The following is a 10,648-nucleotide window of genomic DNA, read 5'->3' as shown; positions in this document are numbered from 1 at the left end:
TATGAGTCAGAACTGACACAACGGTACTTCACAACAACACTATGGAAAAGAAAAGATCAAAATGAATGTCAGTGGAGCCTGAAACTTGCTTTCAAACATAGAGAAGCTAAAGCAATGGGAATAAATAAGGATGATTAAAAACATAATTAAAAACAGGTACAGCAGAACATCAACACAGAACTAGCTGCCAGAACTTCCAGTCAGATACATAAGAGATTATGGAACAAGGGATATCATTGCTGATGTAAAATGGATCTTGGCTGAAGGCAGACATTATCAGAAAGTTGTTTACTTATACTTTGTTGACTATGCAGAAGGATTTGATTGTGTGGCTCATAACAAACTATAGATGACCTTGAGAAGAATGGGTGTTCTGGAACACTTAGTTGTGCTCCTGAGGAACCTATATATAGGCCAAGAGGCAGACTTTGTTGTTGTTGTTGTTATGTGCCATGGAGTCAGTTCCATCTCATAGCAACCCTGTACAAGGTTTCCAAGGCTGTAAATCTTTACAAGAACAGAAAGCTTCATCTTTCTCCCGCGGAACAGGTGGAGAAAGATGAGGGATTTTGCTCCTTAGAACAGAACAAAGGGGTAATGAATGAATTGAAATTAGGAAAGGTGTGCATCAGGGATGTATCCTTTCAATATAATTATTCAACATGTAAACTGAACACATAATCCTAGAAACTAGAGTATATGAAGAAAAATGTGGCATCATGATTGGAGAAAGCCTCAGGAACAACCTATGATATGCAGATGACACACCCTTTCTTGCTGGACACAAAGAGGAGTTAAAATACTAATGAAGATCAAAGATTGCAGCTTTCAGTATGGATTGCACTCCAATATAAAGAAAACAAAAATTCTTACAACTGGACTAATAAATAACATCATGAAAGACAGATAAAAGATTGAAGTTGTCAAAGACGTAATTTTTCTTGGACCCACAATCAACACTCATGAAAGCAGCAGTCAAGAAATCAAACAATATACATCGTTAAGTGAATCCATTGCTAAAGAACTCTTTAAATTCTTAGAGAGCAAAGATGTCGGTTTGAGAACTAAGGTGCACCTGATCCAAGCCGTGGTATTTCCAGTCATCATCTGTGTATGTGATGGTTGGACAATGAATAAAGATCATAGAAGCATTGATGCATTTGAGTTGTGGTGTTGGCAAAGCATATTTAAAGTATCATGAACTGCCAGAAAAATAAACAAATCTGTCTTGGAAGAAGTATAACCAATGCTCCTTAGAAGAAAGGATGAAAAGAGTTCATCTCTCATTCTTTGGACATGTAGTCAGGAGGGACCAGTCCCAGAAGAAGGACATCATGCTTAGTAAAAGTGAAAAAGAAGATGCCCAATGAGATAGATTGTTATTGTAGCAGCTACAATGGGCTCAAGCTTAGCAACATGAGTATAGTGCAGGACCAGGCTATGTTTAGTTCTGTTGTGCCTTAGGTCTGTTTATGTTTAGGTCTGTTTATGTTTAGGTCTGCTTGTGCCAGAATTGACTTGATAGCAAGCACCTGATAACAACCTAAAATCAACACACTGTGGAATGAAAATAAATAATTGATGTTACACCCATTGCTATTATTTTTCCTCTACAAATTTCTTCTCCCTGATTTTGACCATCACTGTTTCTAAACCTTCCCCTCAACATACACACACAAAAACTGAGATTAGGAAAAGTTTTGATATTTAGGCCTTAGTGTCCTCCTTCATGTGACAATATTTTGCAAATAGCAATTGCCAGAAGCACAGAATTAGAATTATGACCTAATCTCAAAGACCCTTCAAAAACGTGCTTATTGTATGTACTTCATTAACTGCTGGAATTGATGTTCAAGTTTGGAATTAAATTAGCCTAACACTTAAAAGTTTATCTCAGACTTAAAAAAATGCTTTATTGCTTCATAATTGAATCTTTGCAACGAATATTAATGATTTCTCTTTTAACTTCATGAGAGATGCTAGTAAATATATATGATACATTGTACAAATTATTTCCAGACACTTCTAACTAAGACTTTTTAAGATGAAAATGATGACATCAGAGCAAACAGAATTTTTACACTTGAGTTTAAGTACATTGAGTCAAGAAAATAATAGAAATCAGGTTTAATGTTAGAAAGTTTCTTCCTAAATGGGCAAATCCATGAGTTAAAAACAAAACATATTTCTGTTATTAGGTGTTTTTGAGTGGGTTCTGACTCATAACCACCCTGTACATAGTTTCCAAAGAGTGATTGGTTGGTTTGAACTGCTGACCGTGTGGTTAGTAGTCTAGTGCTTATCCTACAGTGTCACACCAGGACTCCAAACATATCTATCATTGTTGTTAAGTGCCTTTGAGTTGGTTCCAACTCATAGCGACCCAGTGTAGGGTTCCCAAGGAGTGGCTGGTGAGTTTGAACTGCCAAACTTGTAGTTCAAACTGACCATTGGGTCAAGTGCTTATCCTATGGTTTCATACCATCGATAGTGAATGAAATATATGTAAATACATAAATGATGACCTGCATGTCTTTGTGAGGCGGTGAGATCATGCATGTCTTTGTGAGGCAGTGATTTATAATTCTAAAAGTCGCCGTCATTTGAATTATTTCCTTCCTTATGAAAAATAAGCATCTCTTCTAATTGCATGATCCAGAAAGATTCTGTGGAAGGTAAACTGTGAATGGCATAGGTAAGAGAACATTGAAAATAACACGAAGAAAAATAAAATCAGACTTGTCTGGAGTCAAATCATCCTCATTCGTGAACTGTTTTTTAAATTAAAACTTTCTGATGTGCGAGTGTTGAAAATGCAAAAGTAAGAAATCCATCCTTAACCATGTCTTTGTCAACTAAAATATGAAAAAATGCTAATTTTATTTTGCAAATTGTTGTTGTTTAGTGTCACCAAGCTGGTTCCAACTCAGCAACCCAGTATAGGATTTCTGAGGAGCAGCTGGTGAGCTTGAACCGCTGACCTTGTGGTTCAAACCAACTATGCAGTACAGTGGATTAGCTAGGAAAAAGCTTAAGAGATATGTTAATTGTGTGTGTACTATCGGTTTAATAAAAATTATAATTAAAAAGTCAAATGTTGTTGTTGTTAAGTGCCATATAGTCAGTTCTGACTCATAACAACCCTGTATAGGTTTCCAAGGAGTGACTAGTGAGCCTAAACCACCGACATTGCAGTTCAAACTAACCTTGTGGTCCAAATAGTTCTGTTAGTAAATAGTAAGGAGTTAATAATTTTGAAAACTTGTATGTAGATTTATAATCTCCTTACTTTGTAGTTGTTGTTAGGTGACCTCGAATTGAGTTATAAGTGACTCATGGTCAATTATAAGGTAATTTCAAATTTACTGAGCCCAGTTGAAATTCGAGGGTAAAAATACAGATAATGTTAACCGACAGAAGGCCTGGGGCTCCTCGGGCATCTGTGTTCAGCTAGAATGTCTGCACTGTTAAAGAGTCTTCAGTACCAGAGTCTGACCTGTTCAAGTAGGCATGAACTATAATAAACTCAATGATGTCAGAAGTAAGCCTGGCTTATATCTCTGGGTGTCACAAAAGACATCTCAGTTTGTGAAACTCTAAATGCCATTCTTTTATGAATAATATGTGGATACAAAAACATTATAATAACCTTTTACTCTATTTCTAGGAGAAAATGTCATAGAAAATATACAAGATACACTCATACGTGGTAGGCGAGGTCCTTTATAACTCCTTCTAACGTGGGCAAATGCACTTTGTATTATTGTGGATGTCTTAACTCTAAGCTCTGTCATCTATTCATTTGTTGAAGAACTATTTGATGAGCAGAAATGATGCACCGGATGCATGATGTATAAATGGATTACGGATGTGCTTGCTCACATTGCGTTGGAAGGACAAAGAAGTTATAAAAAAGGCTGAAATTATCAGATTGAAGACTAAATAGAATGCCAAAAGTGTACAGAGTGGCATCCCAAGCAAGCTGAGACTCAAAAGATGAGAGCTGGGAAGACAGAGACTAGCATTCTCAAAAGCACAGAGGAAACGAATTTAGGACATTGCAGATACTGAGAAATGACCAAGCAAAGGGACAATGTGGAAATATGACAGAAAGCAAACAGAAGCTGTAGTCTGAAGAGGTCACACAGTTTCTTGTTTACTAAGATAAGGAATTTGTACTTTTTTCTGGAGCTGATGAGCTTCATGAAACTGGCAATTCTTTTACTGAGGTAATACACACTCTGACTTTGCTATGTGGGCTTCATTGTCTTCTATTAAGTAGGATTTTAAATATTGTTGCTAGTAGGATTATTAAAATGCCGTAGACCTCATGTTATTCCTACAACATTTTAAATATTAACTGCATACTCACATTTGCATATTCTTCCCACAATAACAAGAAAAGAGTTCATTACAGATTCTCTAAGAATTTAAATCCCTTGGAGTAGTTTAAACAGTTATTAAATACCCTGGAATAGTATTTTTTCTAATCCTTCATCTTTCTTATTCCTCTTAAAGGAGGAATGTTGTTGTTGTTGTTGTTGTTGTCAGGTGCCATCAAGTCGACACCAACTCATAGCGACCTTATGCACAGCAGAAAGAAACAATGTCCGGTCCTGGGCCAACCTCACTACTGCTGCCACACTTGAGTCCATCGATGCTGCCACCTGGCCAATCCATCTCATTGGGGGTCTTCCTCTTTTTCTCTGACCCTCCATCTTACCAAACATGACATCCTTCTCCAGTGACTGTTCCCTCCTGACAATATGTCCAAAGTATGAGAGATGAAGTTTGGCCATCTTGGCCTCTAAGGAGCACTCTGGCTGCATTTATTCCAAAACAGATCTATTGGTTCTTTTGGCACATTTAGTATTCTCCTCCAACATCATAATTCAAAGGCATCAATTCTTCTACGATCTTCCTTATTCACTGTCCAGTTTTCGCATTCATATGAGGTTATTGAAAATACCATGGCTTGGGTTAGGTGCACCTTAGTGCTGACTATTGAAGAGAGAAACAAAACAATACTGGTGTCAAAGGAATGTTAGGAGAAGTTGTTGTTTTTAAAGGCCATGAAGTTGGATCTGACTCATAGGGACCCTGTATAGGATATCCGAGGAGTACTGGTAGGTTTGAGCTGCAGACCATATGGTTAACAGTCCAGTGCTTATCCTACAGCAACCCACCAGTACTCTATTAGAAAGGAGAACTAATGACAAGTCACCATTACTTCACACCATTTCCTTATTTTCCAAGAATTTCAACATCTTTTACCTGTAATAGGATTGATACACACTTTAAATTCAGTCATACCACAGTCTTTTCTGTTAAAAATGGTTCACTTCAAAGTCAGGCGGCATGATGTAGGTGATATGTAATGTGAAACTAAGAATTTTTAATTCATTGAATGAAGTTCAGGCTTTGTTACTAAACAATGATATCACTTTTGTCAGCTCAAAATGTGCATATAAATTGTCATCAAAATGTACACGTAAACAAGTTTTCTTTTATAGGGTGTTTATGGAAGATTATGTTCCTTTTTAGTTATTATTAAAACATAATGCCATCCAAAGTTAAAATGAGTAGAGCAAGAGTTCTAAGGGGGTTTACTGGAAAATAAGAAATATAAAAATTGGCAGTATGAAAACACAGTGTGAATATGGTCCACGATATCTGAAAAGCTGCTAATTCAGAAGGAAACATGAAAGAACATTCTTAATAACGGGGCCATTTTATGATGAAGGTTGAACAATTTATTTTGGCACATGTTTCCATTTTTTGTCATTTTCTTACTCAAGCCCTCATCGTTTTATGTGTAAAGAGTTTCACTGTAGTTTTAAGTCATCAGAGTACAGCATAAATTGATCTCAATTTTCTTAGTAATTGCCTCCCCACATGCTATATTAAATTCCTCTGTCTACTTAAATTTTGTTCAATTCCATCCCTTTCTTCATACATATGGCTATTATCACTATTTCCTTTCTAGTTTTAAGACAATCATATTCTTTTCAAGAAGTTCATTCCCAATCTATATTCCTGGGTTTACCCTCATCCCCTTCCACTGAAGACTAGAACCAGATCTTGAGTTTTAAGAATGAGAGGATATGGATGTAGTCTAACTCAAACACATCTCTCTTCCTTTCTTTTCTAGGTATCAGTTGCTTTCCTGTTGGGTCTCAACTTACTTTTCTTGTCTTATCTCTCAGTATATCCTCCCAAACTTTGCTGACAACTTTTCCATACTTAAGAGAGCTCCCATTTCATAAGGCCATTTCCATAACCTTAAAACCCAAAACCCACTGCAATAAAATCAAATCCAACTCAAAGAGACATTATAGAAAAGTTGAACTGCTCCCTAAGATGGCTGAAACTGTAAATCTTTACTAGGGACATTGCCATAAATTTGTTGCTGCTGTTGTTGAGAGTTGTCAAGTCGGTTCCTACTTATAGAGACCCTGTATAGGGTTTCCAAGAAGTGGCTGGTGGGTATCATCTGCTTCCCTGGTGGTTAGCAGTCCAGTATTGATCCTACAGTAGCACGCTAAGACATGCCATAACCTTGTTGTAGTTGTTAGTGTCAGCACAGTTCTATTCATAGGGTTTCCAGGAGTGACTGGTGGGTTTGAACCGCCAACCTTTAAATTAGAAGTTCAGTGCTTATCCTACAGCACCACACCAGACAGAAGTTATATACTTTTCCAAAAAGCAGAAGAGGAAATTCAGCCATATGCAGCTGAAATGAACTCAATTTAATAGAAGTTTAGTTGCACAAATTAGACAATCTGTGCTCTGGACATTGGGCAGTGTTTTCTTTCCTTAGATTTACTGTTCCTTAGGAGTAAGGCTGCTCACCTCAAGGTCAGCAGGTTGAAACTACTAGGCACCCCTCGGGAGAAAGATGAAGCTTTCTGCTCCCATAAAGATTTACAGCCTCAGAAACCAGATATAGGGTCTCTATGAGTAAGAACTGACTCCACGGCACATTACCATGTTCCTGGTTGTAACGCTGCAGTGTTAACCTTATGGTGTGAATCTGAATGAGAGAATGACCTGAAAGGAGAATTGGCCTAAAAAGCTATTTAGTACACTTATGCTAGTAGCATGGACCTGGGCAAAACAAAGCGTCTATTTCCAGTGCCATCAAGTCAATTCCAATTTCCAGAGACCCAACAGGAAATAGTAGAACCGCCCATAGGGTTTTCAAGGCTATTAATCTTTACAGAAGCCGACTGCCACATCTTTCTCCCATTAAGTAGCCCTTTCAAGTCATGTTGTGTTTTGGACTCGGGTTGGGACAGGGAGAGAAGCAGCCATATCAGCTAGCTAAACAGCTAAATGTGTACGCAATTATGGAGAATAATTTCAAAATCTTCACAAAGCTGAGCATCATCCATGGAGTGCTTGAAAATGATCTTAACCTTCTTGGAGGTAGGATTGGCACTGTTTGATAAAGCCAGTCCCTGCATTTAACTGTCTTTCAGGATGCTCTCTCCTTGTTGCCATGGGTATTAAAGGCAATAGAGTATATTCTTAATATCAATCTTGGGGCTAGAATGTCTTGATTATTTGCACCTCTTTTACAAGTCCACACATTAAATTACTTACTAATTGATAAGCAGCAGCTTCCCCTATATGGTAGGAGACTGCCACATTTTTGCTACCATGATTGGCTGAACTTGCTGCTGTTCCTAATAAGATATTATGAGTTCCATTTTATCAATAAAGCTTGATTTAACAAACAAACAAAAAACCAAACCACTGATATTTTGGTTAGCAATTGAGCACTTTTATTACTGGGCCAATAGCACAAAAAGATTTGGATCCCTAGTTGACAGGTTGTAACATTTCTTGCCTGGTCCACACTCCAAACACCACCCTCCCACGTTATATATTATAGCTTCTGAGACTCACATCACTGCACTGATAGCGATGTTGTTATGTATGGGGCTGCTAACCTCATGGTCGGCAATTCAAAACTACCCGGCTGTTCTGCGGGAGAAAGATGAGGCTTTCTGCTCCTGTAAAGATTTGCAGCCTCGGAAACACTATGCAGGGTCACTATGAATTGGAACCGACTCCATGTTACTTAACAACAAAGAGCTGTGGTGTAGCCCTATGGGTTAATTCGCCAGACTGCAAAGCCATTTGAACTGCAAAGTTGGCGGTTCAAGCTCACCAGCTGCTCCTCCGAAACCCTATACAGGATCGCTATGGGTGGGAACCAACTTGACAGCACTTCACAACAACAAAAGAGCTCTAGGAGCATAGTGGTTACAGTTGGCCTACTAACTTCAAGGTCAGCAGTTTGAAACTACGAATTGTTCTGTGGGAGAAAGATGAGGCTTTCTACTCACGTAGAGATTAACAGTCTCCGCAACGAGCCAGAACCGACTCCACGGCACAACACCACCATTAAGCACTAGTTTAAATATTTTTGGGTCCCCTGCGATATCCCAGTATCTTCTTAATAAATTCTGCTGGGTTCGGGGTAAGGTACTTTCAGAGTTTTATTAATTGCTTGTAACCAAATTAAAACAGTCCCTCAAATACTCATCAGTTTCATCAAGACTAGGCCACTATCCAGGGATTTAAAGATGAAGACTTTATTAATTGTGATAAATATGCAATTAGGTCTTTTCTCTGAACTCTGTGGTAAAGAAACACTGTTCTTCAAAGACTTGAGATTGATACTAGTCGTCTTAATAATAGCCCATGACAACAATAAAATACATTTAATACTTTAAGACGAGTGCTTTTTAGAGCTTGTCAAAAGAAGCAAGCAAATAAGCAATTAATGTTGTTCTTAAGTGCCATCGAATCAGTTCCGACCCATAGCAACCTTGTGAAGGGTTTCTGAGGAGGAGTTGGTGAGCTTGAACTGTCGACCTTACAGTTCAAATGGCCTTGCAGTCTGGCGCATTTAACCCACAATGCCACTCCAGAACTTCAAGCAAGAAGACCTGGGATATTTGTACTGTTAACACTCTTTATTTCTGAACTTCTTTGTTTAAAAATATGCCTGCTACATCAGCAGATCTCTTGTAAGATGATTTTATAAGCAAGAGAATTTGTAAAGAACACATTTCATAAAGGTTGAAAATATTTGCTTATTTAGAATTATAAACACTGTTTAAATTTTTCTCACTTTTCAGATGTGGGTCTTTGGCAAAATCGTTTGTTTAGAAACTTCCCAATTGAGAGTTCTGCTCATTTTGAACCTAAGTAGGGTAAGTTTCCAGTATTGACAGGCATTGATTTAACTGATTTAATATTATTATTATTCAAATACATACAGCTAGGTCTGTTTTTTCAATCCTTTCTTTTCTATCCTTCTTCAAATGTTTACAGAAATAAAAATATTAAAACAGCTTTTGTGCCAATCCTCTAAAGTGCTCACATTTTAACTGTTGAATATGAGCCTGAAACACCATTGTTGTTGTATGCCGGCCAGTCAGTTCCGACTCATAGAGATGCTATATAGGGTTTCCAAGGAGCAGCTGGCAAGCTTAAACCATAGACCTTGTGGTTCAAACTGACCTTGCAGTCCAGTGTATTAACCCACAGTCCCACACCAATACTCCATTAAAAGCTGCAAAGTATAAGCTGAAGACTCTAGGCAGCCAGGAAGCAGGCTTGCAGAATGTGCCCTTTGGTTGTTTAAATTATTATATATTCTTGAGTGTTTTTTTGCACACTCCCTCCCCGCCCCCAAAAAAAGAGGAAATAAAAGCAAATACTGTTGAATGATGATGCACAGAGGAGATTGCAAGCATTGCAATGAAACAATGGTGTAAAAACAATGTTCTCCCATGTAAACTATCACTCAATTCACAATAAAAGTTTAAAAAAGAAAAAGCAAATAAGCTGCAAGCTTTTGTATCCTATGAATTTAACATCCTACTGAGTCCTATATGAAATATTTGCATTTTTAGATAATATATTATCTGAGACACACAGTAGTAATAGAGGTGTCATATATATATACGTATATACTTCTGATGTGGCATTGTAGCATCAACACAACTACATATAGAGAAAGAGAGAGAGAGAGCTCTGTGGTTATGAGTTGGGACGCTAACTTCAAGGTCAGCAGCTCCAAACTCACAGCTGTTCCATTGTAAAAAGATGATACTTTCTGTTCCCATAAAGATTTACAGCCTCAGAAACCCTATGTAGGGTCCCTGTGAGTGGGAACTGACTCCATGGCATACCATCACCACACCATAGAGAGAGAAAATGAGAGAAAGAGACACCTGGTGTGGCACTGTAAGATCAGTGCTGTATCAGTGCAGGTCATCAGTTCAAACCCACCAGCTGCTCCTAGGAAATTCTATACTGGGTCAATATGAATCAGAACCTACTAGATGGCACTTAACAACAGCAATACACACACACACACACACACACACACACGCATATATATATATATCAGAGGGCATAGAAGCAAATACTGTTGAATGATGATGCATGGAGGAGATTGCAATGTTGTTGTTGTTGTTGTGAAGTGCCATCAAGTCAGTTCCGACCCATAGCGACCCTGTATAGGGTTTCCGAGGAGCAGCTAATGAGCTTGAACTGCCAACCTTGTAGTTCAAATGGCTTTGCAGTCTAGCACATAGGGTTTCCAAGGAGCAGCTAATGAGCTTGA

This window comes from Chrysochloris asiatica, unplaced genomic scaffold (assembly GCF_000296735.1).
Source record: "Chrysochloris asiatica unplaced genomic scaffold, ChrAsi1.0 scaffold00059, whole genome shotgun sequence".
In the NCBI taxonomy this organism is placed as follows: domain Eukaryota; kingdom Metazoa; phylum Chordata; class Mammalia; order Afrosoricida; family Chrysochloridae; genus Chrysochloris; species Chrysochloris asiatica.
The sequence above is the reverse complement of the archived record's forward strand: the minus strand, read 5'-3'. Positions refer to the sequence as shown.